General features: G+C 35.0%; 1 long non-coding RNA gene across 2 annotated transcripts; it reads left to right on the top strand.

The window, feature by feature from the left end:
- The first annotated feature begins 10,821 nt into the window (after positions 1-10,821).
- On the top strand, positions 10,822-16,959 carry LOC132306837 (uncharacterized). 2 transcript variants are annotated; one of them, XR_009482118.1, is made up of 3 exons: positions 10,822-11,582; positions 15,490-15,589; positions 15,929-16,959. It is a non-coding gene; the product is annotated as an uncharacterized LOC132306837 (long non-coding RNA). The 2 variants fall into 2 exon arrangements; XR_009482117.1 differs by having other exon boundaries at positions 10,835-11,582; positions 15,500-15,589.
- The last annotated feature ends 4,728 nt before the right edge of the window (positions 16,960-21,687 follow it).

Raw genomic sequence — 21,687 nt, forward strand, 5'->3', positions numbered from 1 at the left:
ACCAAATTGGAGTGGGCTTTTTTTTTTTTTTTTTTTTTTTTTTTTTTTTTTTTTTTGGGCCTTTTAGGGACGAAAAGGTTAGGACTGTCCCAAAAGAGGTCTTTTAGAGACGCAACAGTTAGGACTGTCCCCAAAAGAGGTGTCTTTAGGGACAGTTTCTATTGTCCCTAAAGGACTGTCAGCAATACCCTTAATTCTTGTAGTGTAATTATAATGTTTAAACATGTCAAAAGCTTGATCTTTACTAGCCATCAGATATACATAAGTAAATCTAGAACAATCGTCAATAAAAGTTATAAAATATATTTTTCCTCCTCTAGTTAATTTTTCATTTAATTCACAAATGTCAGAATGAATTATTTCTAATAGTTGGGAATTTCGATTGACTTTAGGAAAAGGTTTCTTGGTCATTTTTGATTCAATGCAAATTTCACATTTATCTTTGTAATCATCACTACAAGAAATAAAACCATGCTTTAACATATACTTTAAAGATCTAAAATTTAAATGTACTAAACGTGCATGCCAAATAGAAGAAGAACAAATAATATAAGCAGAATGACTTATTTTATTAATACTTAGTTTAATCATTCTATCACAAACATAACTCTTCCCAACAAAAATTCCGTTCTTAGACAGAATTAGACAGAATTAACTTATGAGCCTCTAACACAGCTTTAATGCCACTCTTACACAATAAATTTGCAGATACAAGATTTTTTCTAATTTATGGGACATGAAGAACATTTTGCAATGTCAACTTCTTTCCTTAATTAAATTGAATTTCAACATTCCCTTTTTCCCAAAACTTTGGCAGAGTTGTAATTTCCCATCAGCACTTCTTGATCATCTACAAATTCATAAGTTTTGTAATAGGATTTATCATTACAAACATGGATAGTAGCCCCAGAATCAAGCCACCAATCTGAAGACTTAGTTGTTGTTGCCATGTTCAACTCAATTATCATGCCAATTTGCATGGTAGACACCATAGCAACAAGATCTGAAATCTTCTCTTCCATTACATTAGCATTGTTTGAATTGTTGGCATTCTCTTTCTTTTCATACTTTTTGTACCTGCAATTACGAATAAAATGTCATTTCTTTCCACAATGGAAACATGGTCTAGAAGGAATTTTATTCTTATAAGGATGATTCCTTTTGAAAATCACTTTATTTTTCAACTTGAGGCTTTTCTGATATTTATTTGATTTACCTTCATCCACATAATTCACTTTGGAAGAATATTCAACATAATATTTTTTTATCACAAATTCGAGTTTCTTCTTCAATTCGCAAATGCTTCTGTATTTCTTCCAAAGTAAATTCTTCTGTCTTATGCAAAAGTTCTTTTCTATAATCATTCCAACTAGGAGGCAACTTTGAAATAATAGCCCCCACTTGGAAGGATTCTGGAAGTGCAATTTTCACTTCCCGAAACTTTGTGACTAGAACTTATAATCATGAACTTGATCTAAAACTGACAGATCATCGACCATTGAAAATTCAAAGTACTTAAATATTAAATATTTATTCGTACCTAGTTTCTCAGTTTTGTACTTGAATTCTAGTGCATTCCAAATTTCCCGATGAGACTTCATAGGAGTATAAAAATCGTAGAGTCGGTCTGAAAGTGTGTTCAGAATGTGACCTCTGCAAACCAATTCATCTTCATCTCGTTTCTTCCTATCTTCAATCATTTTCTCTGTATCTTTATCTATTAGCTCTAGGAATGGTTGGAGATTTGGATCCAGAACATATGAGATTTTAAGAATAGTGAGTAGGAACATTAATTTATCATTTCAACGGGTAAAGTTAGATCCATCAAATCGATCTAACTTTACAAAGTTTTGATTCATAACCTTGAACGTAGTTGTCTGATATAGTCTCCATCCAAATAACACTTAAGATTGTTAAAACAATTGATCTAGAAATTATTAGAGATAATCAGACCTTCTCAAGCACACTAATGTCAAACAAATTACAGATTTTAAGGCGTGTATTCAATTTCCTTAAAGTGTTATTTGCCCGCACTCAAATTGAGTTTACTAACGGGTTCTGTAGCAAAACACTTCCAAGATACAACAAAGCCGGAATCTGCCGTTAGCAATATGAAAGAATCCCATTAAACACTCTGTTGAAACTGTTATAAGAATGACTGAATATAGAGTAGGAGTAAGAATTATATTTTCGCATATCAAATCTGAATTAGTCACCCCTATTTATAAAGTACGTACGTAGAGATGTATACAACAGACATGATTCTTGGTGCAGAGGTTGTGACGTTTAGTTCCAATAAAAGTCATGTCTCTTCGTAGAAATCAAATAGGCATGTCTCTTCGTAGAAATCCAATAGGCATGATTATTGGTAAAAACCCAAGAAATGTAATTTTTTGTACATTCACTTAATTACCTTTCTCTCACTCCATATATTCGTTCGCACGTGTGTGTGTGTGTATTACAAAATATTCAACAGTCCATTTTCTTCATATGTAGCTTTTAGTATTCATTCTACCCTCAACCGCCGAACTCAGAGCTCTCATATGATTAGTCACTCCCGTGACCGGAAAAGCCACTCAAGCGATATATATATATATATATATATATATATATATATATATATATATATACCACACTCTCCTGAAGTCACGAAACTAAGAATTTTGGTTTGTTATTGGAGGGGTTGAGTGTGGTATATATATATATATATGTGGGGGACGAGATGTGTGTGTAAAAGTGTGTGAAATTGGAAAATTATCCGTAAAAGCGGTTGGTGACGTCAGGAGAGTTCTGGGAACTAAATGACGTAAAAGGGCAATCATACTGGGTTTTATCCTTGTCCATGTGGTGTGGTGGGGTAGAATCCGCACCGTCGATTTGCGTTTTGATTATCGTGATTTTTGGTTGTGGCGGTTTGTCGATGTCACGGATTGGCTGGCATTCAACATGTGGTCTTAATGTTCATCACTGTGATGGTTCGTGGAAGGATATGGGTTGGCTCGACCATTTCTAAATTCTCATGTTTTTAGTTGGGGCTGCTGATTCAATGGACCAGATAACCATCATTCTTCATGCGCCCTCAGATCAATTTATGTATATGGAACTTGGATACATTCTAAATTTCTAATTATTATTTCTTAAATTGCGAATTATAATTTTTATTGACCGTTATTCAGTTTCATTGAAAGACAACTCTAATACACTATAATCTTACAATACCTCGTCAAATGACTTTACCAATCTTCTACGAAATTTAAAGGAATTCAGTTTAATCATCAATTAAGATTTGATTTCTATATATGGATCAGAAAAAGATAAACAAGTATACAATATAATAAAATAGAGTCTGTTTACAAGTTTTAAAATTTCTATTGTAAACCTTATTTTTGAAAATTCAATGAGTTAAAAGCACTATTCCAAATGTTGAGAGGGTTAAAGCTATTTATCTAATTCCTTTGTTTTTATTTTTTTACAAATTTAAACAAAACATGAATTAAAGAATTACTCCATTTTTTTAATTTCCTCTCTTTTCCTTCCAACGACCTCAATACAAACAAGGTATTATACCTTTTATTCTATTTTTTTCAGTAATTGAAAAAAAAGAAAAAAAAAAAGCTGATATTTAATAGTTTTTAACGGCTGTGATCGGCTGATGCAGGATAAGATGTGTAGACTTGTTACACCAAATCACAGAACCGATGACAAAAAAACCCCCAAAACTAGTCCACCACATCAATTAAGAAAGCGAGGTGGGGACAGAGTTGTGTGTTGAGGCTGGGTTGGAACTTAAAGTGGGACCCACTTGTTTTCTGACGTGGCAGAAATTTATAGGTCCACGTTAAGAGAACATGGAATGAGATGCTCATCATGCTCTTGATGGATATGCAAAATGTGTGTCGCGATGTGCCCACCAGTTGCTGGTGTCTAGCATCCTAGAGAAGGTGCTTCCGTAGAAGTCAGTTGACGTGCACCACCAACCTCCATTCAATATATATATTATACAAATCTTGTCTCCATTTACTGCTAGAATCTTCTATCGTTTGTATAGTCAATTTTCATATTTTTTTTCACCATAAACTCTGAGGTCATAATTCGTATTTTTTGTTTATGTAAATATAATATAAACCATATATCTATATATTCACCATTATATATGTTCGTGTATGTATATGTGTGTATATATATATATATATATATATGTAGTTATACCTATCTTTTAAAGAATGTGACACCTCTTAGTTCCTTAGCTACCACCAAATTAGAAATTATTGGTATATTTATATTCTTTTCTTAGTTCCTTAACTAATAATATCTTTACTTTTTTTTCTCATCCAAGCAAAGCCTTACATACTTAGCTAAAGAAAGAACAAAAAATAATAGTAATAAGAAAAAGGAGAGGAGAGATAGAGAGCCGTGTTAAAGGAGAGGAAGTCCAAACGGTGGGGTGAGTGGCTGAGTGTCCGAGTGGATGGGGATGTGAAGGTGGAAGAAATGAATTTATGAGGGTTAATATGGGAAATACACTTCAGTGAGTAGAACCAGAGTCCATCCGTTCTCAGCAAGAGTCCATCTTTAAGCACAAGCCACATCATGGAGTGTTCTACATAGTAGTAAAAAATAATAGTAATTGCCAGTCTTACCCCTATGTCCTCCCAATCGGATCCAAACTACGCCCTCCCAATCGGATCCGAATCTGCTCCAATGCACCTCTCACTGGATCAGATTCAGTGTAGATCCAAGTGATGAGGTGAAACCACCTCAGCCCATTTGTCACATCATCATCCAGTCAGCATTTGTACGAAAAAGTTACTTATGTACTATTTTTATTTACTACAAATACGAATACCCCATACATTTTTACTAATATACCATACACTTATACATTATACGAAATCAGAATACATAATTTACAATTACATTTAATATTTTTTTTTTGGTTAAAAATTACCTTCAACTTTACCTTTGGGGGTAAAATTACATAACCCTAATCTCTCTCCTTTGCTCTTCGTCTTCGTCACGTCGTCTGAACCTTCTTCCACTGTTCTTCTTCCTTCCAACTCCTGCAGTCTCCTCTCCGTCTTCGTCTCAAGTTCAAATTTTAAAAATTTAATGGCTAGGTTAAGCAACGAATGAGGAATCACATCCTCGAATATTCAACCTACTTCCTTTTATATACAAACATATATACTTTCTCTCTCTATGTCTCTCACACAAAAATACACTTTCTCTCTCTAAAAACCCATCAAAGATTCGTTTTTCGTACGCAACGCCTCACCTTCGAATCCCTCCTCCCCCCCCCCCCATCCTTTACTCTTTCTCTCTCTAGAAAAATTTATCTTTCTTAGATCTCAAGTTTATTCCATTTCCTGATTCTACATAAATCCCTTTATGCTTCTCCACTTCTCCGACCCCTTTTCCCATCTCCGGATCTATCTATGCTAAGACAAATTTTCTCAATTTAATCTCTTAATTTATATAATCGAAGTTAATCAACCATGGACAACAATTATACAAAGAAAATGCAGAGGTTTCGTGATTATATTGAAGCCTTAGAAGAGGAACGTCAGAAGATTCAGGTCTTCGGAAGCGAGCTTCCTCTGTGTTTAGAGCTCGTCACTCAAGGTACATATTCTCTCTCTATATTAATTCGTGATGGGTTTTAAATTTTCTTTTTTGGGTGTTAATTTTAGCGATTGATACATAGAAGAAACAGTTGTTTGGGACGACGCCGACGACGACTATGGAGTTGTGTATTGGGCAATCTGAATGTTCTGAGCAGACATCAACTGATGGCCCTGTTTTGGAAGAACTTTTTCCGGTGAAGAAAAGTTCATCTTTTGATGATAAAGAACAATCTCAAAAACCTATAAACAATAGTATCAATTAGAACTCAGACAACACAACAAAATCGGACTGGATTAGATCTGTTCAACTATGGAATCAAACCCTAGATCAACCCATCAAAGAGGTATATATTACAAGAAATTCAAAATAACAACATAATACTTATAATAATCAGAGCTTCAGCTTCTCGCCGGATTGGTTGATTAGGGCTTCAGCTTCTCACCAGAATGGATGATCGGACCTTCACCTTCTTACCGGAATGGATGATGGCAGCTTCAGCTTTTCGTCGGAAGAGATGATAGGAAGTTCAGCTTTTCGCCGAAATGTATAGTGATTTTTTCGAACGAAGCTTCTAAACAAGGACCTTCTCTTCAGAAATCTTTGTGTGTCTAAATAGGGACATTCTCTTCAAAAATCTTTCCCTTTATGTGTCTAATGTATTGGTTGCCTTCTTTCTCGGTTTCCCTTTCCCTTGACTGAACTATTGGATGTTTGAGAAGAGAGTTGTGGAACATTTACAGAGCAGAGGCATATATCTGTATATATATATCAGTATCAGTTTTGGGGGCAAACTTAATTTTCGTTCTAGGGGGAATTTTAACTTGAAATCCAAATACAGGTACTTCGTGTTGTGTAAAGAAATGGTACATAAAGGGAAAGGCTACAGAAAGGGCGTACAGAAAAGGTAGAAGTATGTACAAAAATGGTATAAACAAAACTACAGTGGCTACCCATTTTACCATCTTTGCCACATCAGCCGCGGGGCCCAGAACTGGACCGGTTTCAGTGAGATGCGAATGGAGACGATTTTTTCCCTCCCAATCTCTGCATAAGTACCTCCTTCTCTTCACCATTCCCCTCCACAACCCTCATATCTATCTCTCTCTCTCTCTCTCTCTCATTCTTGCTCTTGAACACACACACACACACAGCTTTATTTGTATATATAGCATACAATGAAGCTCCTCATTAATACTAGTCTGTACAAAATTGCAAAAATAATGATGTTTATCTTATTCATCATTGTGACCACCCCCAAACCTCTTGTAGCAGCTGCAAGGCCTTTGAATGGTGGTGTGAAGACGAAGGCAAATGGCGGAGGATCAATGGATCAAAAGGATCCACCTAAATATCCTACCCCTAATCCTTGCACTTATATTCCTAAATTTGCTGATGAGAATTGCAATATGCATTGATTCATGAGGTGGTGGACTTGGGAACATATTATGAATATCTTTCTACATTTATTGTATTTGTTTTCTTTTCTTGGGCACATCTTATGAATATGCTGTTGAATACATATATGGAATAGAGTATGGTTTGAAGATTATATTGAATTTCTTTTATTATATTCATTTTTCATGTATTTGTTAGTTTACATTAATGGTCCGATTCTAAATTAAATATGGAGTACTAAAAGTTACAATAGTTTGTTTGAGCGTGTAATTGTCGTGGACAAAGACAGGTGCACCCATTTGAATCAGCAGTTTTTTCTTTTTCTTTTTAAGGGATCAAAATCTTGCCACATCTAAATTGCCCACATGTTTAATTTCATGCACAATTTAATCCAAACAAAAAGGATGATGGTAAAAGTGTCTTATTTATATCACGCATATTGATCAATTTTTGTATCATTATTTAGTTGGTAGTTATGACTGATGGTAAAAGTGTCTTATCTTATATCATCTCCACACAATCTCATAGAATATGAGGGGGAAAAAAAATCTCATAGAATGACTTTTCACGCAGTTCTCTCTACTAATTAACTAAAAAAAACTATACAGACATACTTTTCTGAGTGATTTTCTTACTTTTGAAATGCCCACTACTAAGTTTAATACTCATAAACTTATTTAATTTAAAATAATAAGAACTACACAAATCAATACCACAAAGTTCAAGTTTTAATACAACATAAGAGGAACATAAGTTAAACAAAAATAAATACATAAATAGTTTCAAGTGTTCATTCTTTTCTAGTGGTACAATTATAAAGTCGACTTTTACATGACTAACACAAAATATTAAGGTATATGAATTTAGTTTTATGTTATGGAGCAGTGACCATGTATGATGGTCACATTGATCTTGCAACTTGGATTCCATAAGGAGTCATTTCGGCTGCACTTTGTTCAGATAATAACTACATTTATTCCTCAACTAGTGTAATTAGAATTACATTAAAAAAGTATACGTTATATATCATCTAGAAGGAACCGAATACAAATGATCATACCTATTGAACACGTGTCTGTATAATTCCACATCACCTCCTCTCCTGTGCCGTTCTCTTTTGACTTTCGTGGCCAAACTTTTATGATTTTGATTACCTGTTCAAAGTAAAGCAAATCTTCTCTCTCCAGTTCAATTGTAGACTCATAGGATATGATGATGATAAGGGTTCTCTTGTTAATGCATTTCTAATCTCCAATTTTGAAAAATATTTAGTAATCATTTGTTAACCTTACCAGGTCCTGCACTGTTATTCCTCATTTTATATCTCTCAAAATAATAAAAAGATAGGAATAAGAATAATAGTGCTTATGTAAATATTTTTACAATTTAAAAAATACCCTTAACAATTAAATGGATAAAATTATTATTTCACTTATATCTCATCTATTTAAAAGGGTATAATAATAATTTAGATTTTTTTTTTTTTTTTTTTCAATAACAATATTATCATTTTATTTCTTTTCCTTTCTCTTATATTCCTATCTCTATTTCTCCAAACATAAATAAAGATTATTTATATCTTTCTATTCTTTTCTTTTATCTTGTAACTAACAATATATTTTCTTTTCTTTTCTTTTTTCCTCCTCCAAACAAAACCTTACATACTTGGGGCTAAAGAAACAACAAAAAATACGTAGTATAAATAGTTATAAGAAAAGAGAGAGGAGAGATAGAGAGTCGGTTAAAGGAAGTAATGATTGAGACAGATGAAAAAAAAATACGTAGTACAAAGGAAAGAGAGCAAAGGTGGAGGAAGTCAAAATGGGGTGGGGGTATGTGAGGGGAAGAAATGAATTTATGAGGTTAATACGGGAAATACACTCTTCATTGAGCCGAATCAAATAATCCATCCGTCAGCAGCGAAAGGGTGGGTGGGGATGTGAAGGGGAAGAAATGAATTCATTAGGGTTAATATGGGAAATACACTCTTCAGTGAGTCGAATCACAAGTCCATCCGTTAGCAGCAAAAGGGTGGGTGGGGATGTGAAGAGGAAGAAATGAATTTATTAGGGTTAATATGGGAAATACACACTTCAGTTCGCAGCAAAAGTCCATCTTTAAGCACTAAGCAGCAATACAATTGGAACGTACAAACGCGCACGTGAGATTTTTACAAAGAATGAATGTTCTAAAAAGTTGCACTTTGCATGGAGTGAACAACTGCCAGTCGTACCCCTAAGAACTCCACCTTCTACCCCATTCCCCCACTACCCTCATATCTATACATATCTCTCTCAATCTCTCCATAAGTACCACCTTCTCTCCCCCATCCCCTCCACAACCCTCATCTCTCTCTCTCTCTCTCTCTCTCTCTCTCATTCTTGCTCTCAAACACACACACAGAGCTTTATTTGTATATATAGCATACAATGAAGCTCCTCATTAATACTAGTCTGTACAAAATTGCGAAAATAATGATGTTTATCTTATTCATCATTTTGATCACCCCCAAACCTCTTGTAGCAGCTGCAAGGCCTTTGAATGGTGGTGTGAAGACGAAGGCAAATGGCGGAGGATCAATGGATCAAAAGGCTCCACCTAAATATCCTACCCCTAATCCTTGCACTTATATTCCTAAATTTGCAGATGAGAATTGCAATATGCATTGATTCATGAGGTGGTGGACTTGGGAACATATTATGAATATATTTCTACATTTATTGTATTTGTTTTCTTTTCTTGGCACATCTTATGAATATGTTGTTGAATACATATATGGAATTGAGTATGGTTTGAAGATTATATTGAATTTCTTTTATTATATTCATTTTTCATGTATTTGTTAGTTTACATTAATGGTCCGATTCTAAATTAAATATGGAGTACTAAAAGTTACAATAGTTTATTTGAGCGGGTAATTGTCGTGGACAAAGACATGTGCACCCATTTGAATCAGTAGATCTGTTCCTTCTCTCCCACCTCTATCTAACTTTCTCTAACGCCTTCATCGTCTTCATCTCTCCGCATCTTCTTCATCTCTCTGCCTCTTCCACGGGAGTGGGGAGATGATGGCCGTCTTTCGTAGTTGCAATAAACTCGACGTGTTTTAATAAGCGTACTCCGTGGGTATTTTTTTACACCGTTTTGTTTTTTTTTTACTAGATCTGTTCATGTTCGGTTCGTTTTCGGATTACATGGGCGCATATGTTGTTTTCTCCGACTAAATCTCTGGTCTATGTCAGTTTTGATTTTTCCTGTCTCGATTTAATCTTTTTTCTCTTGATTTGATCTTGTGCGAGGTTTCTTGTGTGTCAGAGCGCCTTGTGGTTGTAACTTTAAAACGGTTGCCGTGTTGATGGCCAGATCTTTCGGTCTCTACAGTTTGCCGCGTTCTCTCATAGTGGTTCCGTTTGCAGAATGTTAGGCTCTATTTCTTCCACAAATCTAGAGTCTGTTCTTCATTTATTTGTTTTGCTTCAAGATTTGTATGACTTTTCTGGTTTGGCTTTATGTCTCTGTACCGCCGTTTTGACTCTTGGCTTTTGTGCCTTTGAATGAAATATATATATATATATATATATATATATATATATATATATCAGTAGTTTTTTCTTTTTCTTTTTAAGGGATCAAAATCATGCCGCATCTAAATTGCCCACGTTCAATTTCATACACAATTTAATCCAAACAAAAAGGATGTTGAATTTTTATATATTTCAAGTGGTGACCAATTTTATCCAACAGTAAGTTTTCTTTTGCGGGGGCACAAATGACAAATCGGAGGGGATCCAGATTTTTCTTTTTTTTTTTTTTTTTTTTTTTTTTTTTTTCAAGTGGCAGGGACGGTTTGAGATCTTTTCTTCATCTAAAGCCTACTTTTATCAACCGGCGAAAGCCAAGCTCTCTGCGACTGGTCAAATGATTCGTCGCTCCCCGGCGACTGAAAGAGCCATTCAACAGTGATAAATGTATGTCCGACTCTGATTACGATTCTCTTTTATTTTATTTATTTGTTTATTATTTTTTCCTTTTTGTCATGTGTTTGGGTTTGATTTACATGACATGTAGTATTTCTTCTTTTTATTTCAGTTATTTTATTTTATTTTTCTTCTTTTTATTCCAATTATTTTATTTTATTTTTCTTCTTTTTTTTGGGGGGTTTTGAACTTTTGATTTAGAAGACATTGAGTAGTTCTTCTTCTTATTTGATTTTTTTATGTTTTTTGGGAGTGGTTTGGGTATGATTTAGAGGACATTTGAGTTTCAGCGTATAGATTTATTGATTTGAAGATTATTAATATTATTATTATTTTGATGATTTGTCTTCGAATAATTTACTGTTTAGTATCGACTAGAATTTTGGATCTGCAATATTCTGGGAAATTTTAGCTCCGAATTGATGCGGAAATGAAGTTTTTTTTGAACAATATGAATTTGACTTGTGATAATATTTTTTTCTTTATGGTACAAAATTGTGACGTTGTGGAGTCGACGGATTGCGAGGTAATGAAGAGGACGTTAATGGGAGTTCCCTAAGGGCTAAGGTTTTGGGTTTGTCGCAGGTCAGTGTCTGTTTTATATTATTTTTATTACATTTGCATTTGTTGTTTTGAGATTTTTTATTTTTATTTTTATTTTTTTTCTGGTGAAGGTTTTAGAATTTTTTTTTTTTAGTTATGCTTGATAGTAGAAATAGTTTGTCATTAATTTTTTGTGAAGTGGGATCTAGAATAATTATTCTTGGTTTTCTTCGTATAGGTGATTTTATAGGTAAAGATTATGTTTGGTTGGTGAGAAAACGAAAGAAATTAAGAAATTTGAATGCAGATATATTTATAGCTAAAAGGACAGCAAAAAAATACTCCTAAAAAAGAAGAAAAATAGGGTGGTCTTGACGTGATTGGTGTTTGACTAAAAGATGGGGAAAAGATGAAAAATAAAGATGGGGAGATGAAAGGGACAAAAAGATGGGGAAAAGATGAAAAATAAAGATGGAGGGATGAAAGGGACAAAAAGATGGGGAAAAGACTGAAAAGTATCCTACTGAAAAACAAAACAAACCATCATTTTTCTATCCGGGGAACAAAAGGTGGGTAATGAATCTTCTTATTCAAATGTGTAAATGATCAAAACCGTTGGTGTGATACAACACCGTTTTATTACCACCGCACCAGGTTTCAAAAAATTGAGAGATAGAAGAGAGATGGCGCAAGGAGGAAGAAAAGAAAAGAAGGGTTGCACTGGCTTTTATTCGGTGACATTGCTAGCCCAAATATTTGATTTATTGAGTCTGCAAATTTAGTCACCTGGTATAACATTTTCCTTAATTCATCAATTCATTGATCGGAACCAAGTGATATAGGTGGTGCAATTTAGACTGAATTAACAAACCCACCTATTTAACCGGATCTACCTGTTTGCTTAAGTGGTAAATAACATGTGGGTATTATTATTATTATTATTATTCAGCTTCAAAAGAAAGAAGAGGGAATATGTTCCCTAAATGGAACATGATGTTGATCAACTTTATTGGTATTATTGGAGTTGCATAAATAGGAAGAGTATATCATGCTTTTATATATGAATTGCAATTTCAAAGCATGTATTAATTAAATACCTTGTAACACAGGTAATTCCAAACTTTTCACACTGAATATTCCTCGTCCATATGTTTTTATGTAAGGTTCTACCTTAGTATTGGGCAGACTTTATTCTATCTATTATCTCAACAAAGTTTCTACATCTTAGAAACTTCATTCATTTTGCTTATCTTACGGACAAAATGTTTAGGTACCTGACTGGAGAAAATTGCTGCTTAGGGTTATTATATTGACGCAAGCACATAGATCCACTCAACCCCCACCACAACCCCAAAAATAAATAAATAAATAAGCAAATCGCGCACACGCTTACGGGTGGTTTCTTTTTGGTGCATGCATAGTCGTGGGGCAGCATATAAATTCCTTGTAGAATACTAAGTGTTGACAACTGGAAGTTTGAGCTCTCTGTTATCTTGCCTCCTTTTATAGTGACTTTGTTTTTATAGAAATTTGGATTACTACTATTCTTCTACCATGTTTTCCTGCCTTATTTTGGCATGCCTTTTCTTTTTAGAATGTTACTTTTTGTGTCTTGTATTGGTCTCCAATCTCCATGCAGAATTTGTTGAGGAAAACTTTTCCATGACCGGTGATTACTAATTTTCCATGAGGTGGATCAAATCATGACTAATTTAGTGAGGTGTGGGAAATAGAACTAAATTTCGGCCCAAGTGTTTTAATAATAAGAAAAACTAGACAAAATAACTGGTACTTTCTGTAAGGATTATTGACTTGTTGCCACTTGACATAGCCTCTAGAAGTCATGACATTCAGCACATTAACATCTATATTTTCATTTCGAGTGAAGGGTCATACTCCTTTTTGGCAGTAGGGTGGTCTGTTTGGGAAAAAAATGTATATTATTAGGTCCAGTAGATTTTTTAGGAGGTGAAAGTGGACCTTGAATTATTTAGAACACGTTCGGAATCTTTAAAAATTAATTCGGAGCCATTCGGGACACTTCTGGGGCGAAATGGGTCCCCAGTGCTCGAGCCCTGTCCCTGTTCAGCAGCGTTCGAGCGCTGGTTCCCAGAACCAGCTCTGCAGGTCCGTTTTTGAGTCTGAAATCCCTCGTTTCGGGTCCTATATCGTGCATCTAAGTCCCAATTAATTTCCAAACATCATACCCATCATAAATACATGTTTTATGCCATCATGATTGAAGATCAATGCCTTTATTCGCAAGTTCCATCATCATATATATAAAGGTATATATTAAACCACCCAAACGTGTGCATACACAAACACGCAACTCCGATTTCATGCTATTAACCTAAGTCTATGTGATTAGTATGCAATTTCAGTCTAGAATCATGGTACCCAAGGTATAGAACTTATGGGTTCTAAGAGGAGAAGTAGAGAAAGAACTCACCTGAAGGTTTCGAAACGAAAACGACGCTCCACAAACTTTTCGGATCGCCTTCTTTGTCTCCGGCAGCCTCCTCAGTCACCGGCGTCCTCCACCTTGGTTTGGCCTTGCCTTCTTCTTCTTCCTCCTCTCTTTTCTTCTCTCTCTCTCTCTCGGCACCCTCTTCTTTCTCTCGGCGCCCCCTCCTTTTCTCTCTTTTTATTCTTGCGTAAAATCTTACTAGAGCTATATATATATATATATATAACCCTAGCCTCTCCTAGTCAGACTAAACATATAATATATAATAATATATATATAATTAATGTAACATAATATATATATATATAGAGAGAGAGTACTGATCTCTTGCTCCTGGTGGAGTAAGAAAAATTTTCTGTACTTTCTATAGCGACCATTAGATTAAATCTAATGGTCACATTTCAAACCCACCTATATACTTTCCTTTAGATTAAATCTAAGATTTGACAACTGGAAGTTTGAGCTCTCTGTTATCTTGCCTCCTTTTATTGTGACTTTGGTTTTATAGAAATTTGGATTACTACTATTCTTCTACTATGTTTTCCTGCTTTATAAAGCAGGTAGATTTTTTATCCTACATTGTATGTCACCTGTGATCTTATTTTGGCATGCCTTTTCTTTTTAGAACGTTACTTTTGTCTCCTGTATTGTTCTCCATGTAGAATTTGTTGAGGGAAACTTTTCCATGACTGGTGATTACTAATTTTCCTTGAGGTGGATCAAATCATGACTAATTTAGTGAGGTGTGGGAAATAGAACTAAATTTCGGTGCGAGTGTTTTAATAAATAAGAAAAGCTAGACAAAATAACTGGTACTTTCTGTAAGGATTATTGAATTGTTGCCACTTTACTCGGCCTCTAGAAGTCATGACATTCAGCACATTAACATCTATATTTTCATATCGGGCGAAGGGTCATACTCCTCTTCGGCAGTAGGGTGGTCTGTTTGGGAAAAGAAATATATTAGTAGGTCCAGTAGATTTTTTAGGAGGTGAAAGTGGACCTTGCAGTATTTATAGACTGAATTGTTGATCTATGGCTTGTGGGTGCTCCTATATCCCTCTACGTACTGTTTTAGACTTCCAGTCCCCTTTGTTCTGTAATTCCTGCTTAGATATGGCCGTACAATGATCGATGATTTGATTACGCCTTGTATGGATCCCCCTCCCCCTTTTTTTCCCTCGCTGAAATCAATCACAAAAAAACACCAAAGGAGGTGCAACCCAACCGTAGGTGGGAGCATACTAGAGTAAAAATAGGAAAATGGTTCCCTTGACCATATGTAAAACATCCTCACATTTATCTTATTAATGGTTCTTTTTAACGAACTGCTTTTGCAGATGTCCATGTTATATAATAATGATATTGCACTCATCATTATTTATCATATAAGTTGAGCTCTGCTGGTTATTTTTTTTTAATCATTTTCTAAGAAGTTTGGTTGCTCTTACATATTTTGGGAATCATAGAGAACATTAGTTTCTTGCAGTGTCCACACTGTGGTGATCAGTGGCATATTTTTGGTAAAGGAGGGGCTCATAAGACAGCTGATGATATGGGATTGGGATTTCTCGGTGAGGTATGCTTTCCGATTTGATCTTTCAGGATAGCTGGTTATAATACGCTAGTTGGCTGTTTTTGGAAGAAAAATTAGTGTAACCTATGCCAGTTGTTGGTGGTACCACTAGAAAATTGTATATATATCATGACAAGAAACTCACACACTCACATTGCACAACGTTTGACTTCGCTAGTGAGAGCTCCTTTTGTGGATGGAACCCTTTTCAGGATTTTTTTTTTGTTTTTGTATGGCCGTCAATGTTATGGCTTTAAATACTGCAGTTACTATTACAATAAGATTTTTAACGTGATAATATGTTATATAATAAGTTATATGTTTGTTCCTCTGCTACTCTAGTTTAGCAATGGCAACGGTGTGGACAAATTTGGCACCTAAGCTGGATTTGGTTAGAGCCTCAGCCAAGACCATCACAGCTGACCCACTGTCGATGGGCTGCAATCAGGCTGAACCAACATCTGGCTATCTTAGCTCAACTCATCAAATCAAACAGCTGTTCAAGCTCCGCTCGATTGCGATAGAGTTTGGGTACAAGGGATTTCATTGAGTTAGGATACATTGATACAAGGGTTGCAGCTCGACTTGGGTTTAGCTGATAAATTGTTATATGATTTCGGGATATTGGTCGTGATCACAAGTAAAAAACTAAATAAAATTGTACTTTTATGTATTCATATTATATTTGGGTGAAGTGAAACTAAAAAAACACCCTCATAATATGCCCATAGAATGCTTGCCAAATTTTTTTCCTAAACTATATATTTGCAAATAAAAATAAAAAATAAAATAAAATAAAAAAGGTAGGAGAACCGGACTCTTCAATTTGGAAGAATCTCTTTTCCTTCATTTGATTTTTTTGTGTTTTTTTTTTTTAACTTTAGTGGTAGGGACCGGTTAGTGGGTTTTAGCCTGATCGATTAATTTTTCTCATGTAGAATTGGGTTCAAAAAATTAATTTCACCCAGCTTGGCTATTAGTTTGTCCTATTTGGTGCTAATTATCTTGATATGGAAATTACAACCAAAATCAAGATTTCTTCAAAAAAATGTATCAACTTTATTCCTTTTTAAATTTTTTATAAATACAATTTCTTCACATTCTTTTGTAAAGTGACTATTATCAAATATGGTGATATATTATTAAAGAACATTATTGTAAAATTAGCAACAAATTCTTGTATGACCAATTTTTTTGCACATTATCTCTAAATATGTTAGTTATTGAACATGAGGTTAATGATCTATATTGGAGTTGCATAAATTGGGAGAGATTTATAAAACTATTTTAAGATATTAATGAATTGCAATTTCAAATCATGTATTAATATTAAGTTGATACCATGTGACATACTCCCTCCGTCCCTTTTTAGTTGTCCGCCTCGTAAACTGTGACTCACAGTGAGTCACAGTTTACGAGGCGGGCAACTAAAAAGAGACGGAGGTAGTAGTTGATTACTAAACTTGGGTATAAAATTTTCTTATATAAAAAAGCTACCGACAAAACCATAATTATTGTTAACCAAGGAAAACAATTCGTGACTGATAAAAATATAGGAATCAAAAATATTATATGATATTGAATTAATGAAGATTGTATAAAGGTCCTATATATAGGAGAATGTTTGGGGATAGATAAGTGATGAGCAAAGTAACCTATAGATAGTAATATAGTTAGTGTAATCATATATGATAATGTGTAGTATGTAAGAAACCTAGGTGGTAGGAAACGAGCTAAATTTGTAATCTAATAGTTCCTTTCAAACTCGAGGTGAGTATAAACCTAACTGATTGAAGACAAGATCATGAAAGCAGTTTGGCGGAAATTTGTTTGAGATAGATTTTCACCCATGATGCAGATGGAGGCACGGTTAACAATTGATGTGGCACTATTGCTAGCACCGCAGCTAATTGTCTAACATGACAACTGTCGTGGCAGTTGTTGGTTGTGTCTGAGAATGAAGCATTGACTAAATTATGGAGCTATTGCCAAATTATGGAGCGACTGACATGAAAGTACGATGATGTGTCTGGGAGGTTAATTGGGCGGCCAAATAAAACATTTGTTGATTATGAACTTGAGATTGAAGATTGGGATGTGGAAGCATAAGTTTGAAGGTTGATCGCTGCCGAGAATAGGGGATGATGGTGCCATCCCCGGTTATCGAAAGGTTTTGATACCATGTTAAAAATAAATATATATTTTATTGTATTGAATTAATGAAAATTAAATAAAGGGCCTTTATATAGAAGAATGTTTGGAGTAGGTGGCTGATATAATGAACAAGTAACATATAAATAATAATATGGTTGATGTAGTCATGTATGGTAAGTTTTAGTATACAAGAAAGAATCCTAAAAAGTAAAAAGTTAAACTTATAATCTAACAATTATAATGGCAACATACATTTGGACCAGAAAAATCAGTACTCCAAATTTAGTTAAAAGGAAAAAAAAAAACGACTACTACTTTCTATAAAAGATTATTGAATTGTTGCCTATTGACTCAGCCTCTAGAAATCATCACTTTCAGGATGTTTCAATTTTTCAAATTTCTGGCACTCATCAAGGAGAAAAATTTAGGTCTGAGACTCTCCCTTTATGGAATCGCCTCCCCCTTATGTGGAAAGCTCTCCCTTAGTGGGAAGTAACTAGAAGATAAAAATTGGATACTTTTTATGGGTAATTTTGACCAAATCTGAACAAAAGTTAGCTACCATTTTCTTACCAACCAAACATAATCATCAGACAAGAAATCACTATATGTAATAATAATTATTTTAAAAGGTTAGTAATTAAAAAATAAATATTTTATCTTATTTTATCACTTTAAATAATATTCAAATTATGTTATAAAAATTAAATAAACACTTAACTTAATTGGATAAATCTTAATTCATTTCAAAATTAAATGTTGAATCTTCAACAAACCGCCAGCCAATTCCTGTCTTCTCCATCAATTAATCATCGCCGTCGTAGACGGCGTCGATGCCTCTTCCTTCTCTCCCAGCAAGCACTACTCTTCGGTGGTCTCCTCCTCTCCGTTCTTCTCCGCCGTCTCCTCAGCCTTTTCCGGCGAACCCACAGAAAAGGAAGAACTCTTCTCAATCTCCGGCACAGTTGAGTCAGGCACATCGGCTGGCTTGTCGACGGATTGGCGAACCACTTTCTCTCTCTTCTTGGACTTCTCGCCGTTGGCCAAGTGTTCCTCGAAGGCCCTCAATGGCTTGGTGGATGAGCTCACGGTTCGGCGACGAGTCCCACCGGAACCAGTAGCTCGTGTAGCAGTCAAAAGTCCAAACAGCCACAATCGAAGACCGGAAGCTTGTGGGCGTCGGATTTCTTGGCCGATTTCTTCTTCTGGTCGTCGGCGACGAACCATTTGAACAATCACGACGCGTTTTTGGTAAAGAAGTCGGCCTTGCGACTCCAGTACAAATACGTCTGCCACACGTCACATTCATTCTCCTCTCTCTTTCTAACAAACCCATTTTTTCCGTATCGGTTGGGTCTGTCTGTCACGTCTGTGAGATCGGCGGGACAAGGTTGCTACAGAGTCCGGTGATCAAGGCGTTGACGGACCGTCGAGCAAGGCGGTTCAGAGAACTTAGAGGACGGCACTCTCGGTGATGTGGTGATGGCAGTGAGCAGACGGTCGGCAGCGGCGATGGAATGACCATGAGCAAAAGAACCCACTGGCGACGATGGAGGAATGGCCCAACGGCGGCGACAGTAGCGACTAGAGAAGTCGTATTCCGGCGAAGGGCGGGATGACGGTGGGATGGACGGCGAGGATGAAGCCGGGATCGGATGTGGAGAATTCGGCCGGTGGAGTGCTTGGCTGAGGATGATCTGACCGGCGGTGGCGATGGGCTGGCTGTGATGGAACGATGGCAGAGAACTCGGATGTGGAGAGATGGCGACGGCGAGCTCGGACGGTGGAGGGCTCGGCCGTTATGAAGAACTGCGACCCTCACTATCAGACCCAGTATTTGCCTCCGATGTCTCTTCACCGTTTGTGATTCTCAGACACGATTAGGTCACGAGAGCTTTGGAATCCTTCCCATTGAAGGGTCTTCTCTAACACCCTTTTCTTTCTTCGCTGTATTGAACTATGGATTGATTTTTTCGTATTTTTAATAATTAAAGTTACTTCCAAACGAATCAGTCAAAGTCAGCGGCCTATCTCGACCCATTAACTTCAATTAATCAAGAAAAAGTACAAACGTAAGTGGAGTATATATTTGTGGCCATTAATATGAACTATGAAATATAAGAAAAATGAATATAATAAAAGAGATTCAATATAATCTTCAAACTGATACTGATTAATGTATTCAACAACATTATACATAAGATCTGCCAAGCAGCCAAGAAAAAAAAAAAAAAAGAAAAAAGAAAAAAAAAAAGACATACAATCAAAATAAAAATATATATATTCATAACATGCGCCCATGCAAGGGAAAAAGACATGCAATCAAAATAAAAATATATATATTCATAACATGCGCCCATGCAAGATCACTATCTCCAAATTAAGGAATATAAGTGGGCGGATTTTGGGCAGGATATTTAGGTGGACCCTTTTGATCCATTGATCCGCCGCCATTTGCCTTCGTCTTCACACCACCATTCGAAGGCCTTGCAGCTTCTACAAGAGATTTGGGGGTGAATATGAGAAATAAGATAAAGATTGTCAATTTTGCAATCTTCCCAAGGCTATACGTATTCATGATCGGGAGCCTCATTGTACAACGAAACCTGTGTGTGTGTGGTGTGTGTGAAAGTATGTGTGTGTGTGTGACAGTATGTGTGTGTGGGGTGTAGGGGGTGTGTGTCGTGTATAATGAGTATATATATAGAGACGAGACGATTTTTTTTACTTCACAAGATAGAAAATTTAAAATAATGGAGAACCGACTTAGTTTGGGTGGGTGGTCGAGACATTCTAGAAGGACTGCATTAGCATACGAGTAATTTAAAAATTATGATTGAGTTAATTATCTATCAATTGTCACGTCACATCACTTTTTTTATTTTTATTTATCAACTAATAAGAACCAAATAGTAAGAATAAATAGCCAATCTTGGGTGAAATTAATTTTTAAAACCCAATCTTGTTGGCAATATATCTAAATATAAGAAAGATAATCACATAAATATTATTAATATGTTATAAAAATTAACATCTTAAAATATCACTACTATCTTTTAAATTTAATTAAGTCAAATTCAACTATACATTCATATAATGACATCATCCATAAACTCATGTAATCATTGTCGGCTAATTTTTCGTTCAAAATTAAATATAATGTCAAAAAATAAGATTTAAACATTTATATCAGTATATAAAGATATTGTGCGTAAAAGTTGAAATTTTACCCAAACGGAATTCTTAAAATTTCAATTCTGTTGTCATAACTTTCGCCTGCGAGGACAGAAAACAGTTTGAGTTTGAAACGCAATTGACCAAACACCAACGAATGCTTCTAGTTCATTGTAGAAGTCAGCTTACTAAAGATGTTGCTCTTGTCATATTCAGGTTAGATATTATTGCTCGACAGCTAAGAATCATTTGCATTGATTTGTACTCCTATTTCTCTTTGTCTTTTGCAAAGAAAAAAATAAAATAAAACGTGAATGTATTATATTCAATTTTTATTTTTATACATCTTAAAATAAGTGTTTCGTTTAAAAAATTAATGTATTATTTTTTTTATAATATTATCAATTTATCTATTTATAATGAACTTATAAAAAGTTTATTATGATCGCGTCATTGTAAATTTGTTAGGAGTAAATTTAATAATTCATTCACTATTAATATAATAAAAAATAATAATAATTATTCTCTCAAAAGATCAGAGTTCAAGAAAGGAACACTTAGTTTGGGAGGAGGAAGAAATTAGGAGGGGGTAGATATGATCACACAAGTCCGCAAAAACAGTTTCAATTTGTAAGCAATTTTACCACACCAATGAATACTATAAAAAGATATTAATGAAACTACTCGAACATATTTGACCTCAACTAGTTTTCTTTTTGCTAACATTATGCCCTAATAAATAATTAGGATTAATCTCAGCCGTTGGAGATATT

Source organism: Cornus florida, unplaced genomic scaffold (genome assembly GCF_030987335.1).
Source record: "Cornus florida cultivar Cherokee Brave unplaced genomic scaffold, ASM3098733v1 CherokeeBrave_3.0.0_Hap2_Chr05, whole genome shotgun sequence".
Classification (NCBI taxonomy): Eukaryota; Viridiplantae; Streptophyta; class Magnoliopsida; order Cornales; family Cornaceae; genus Cornus; species Cornus florida.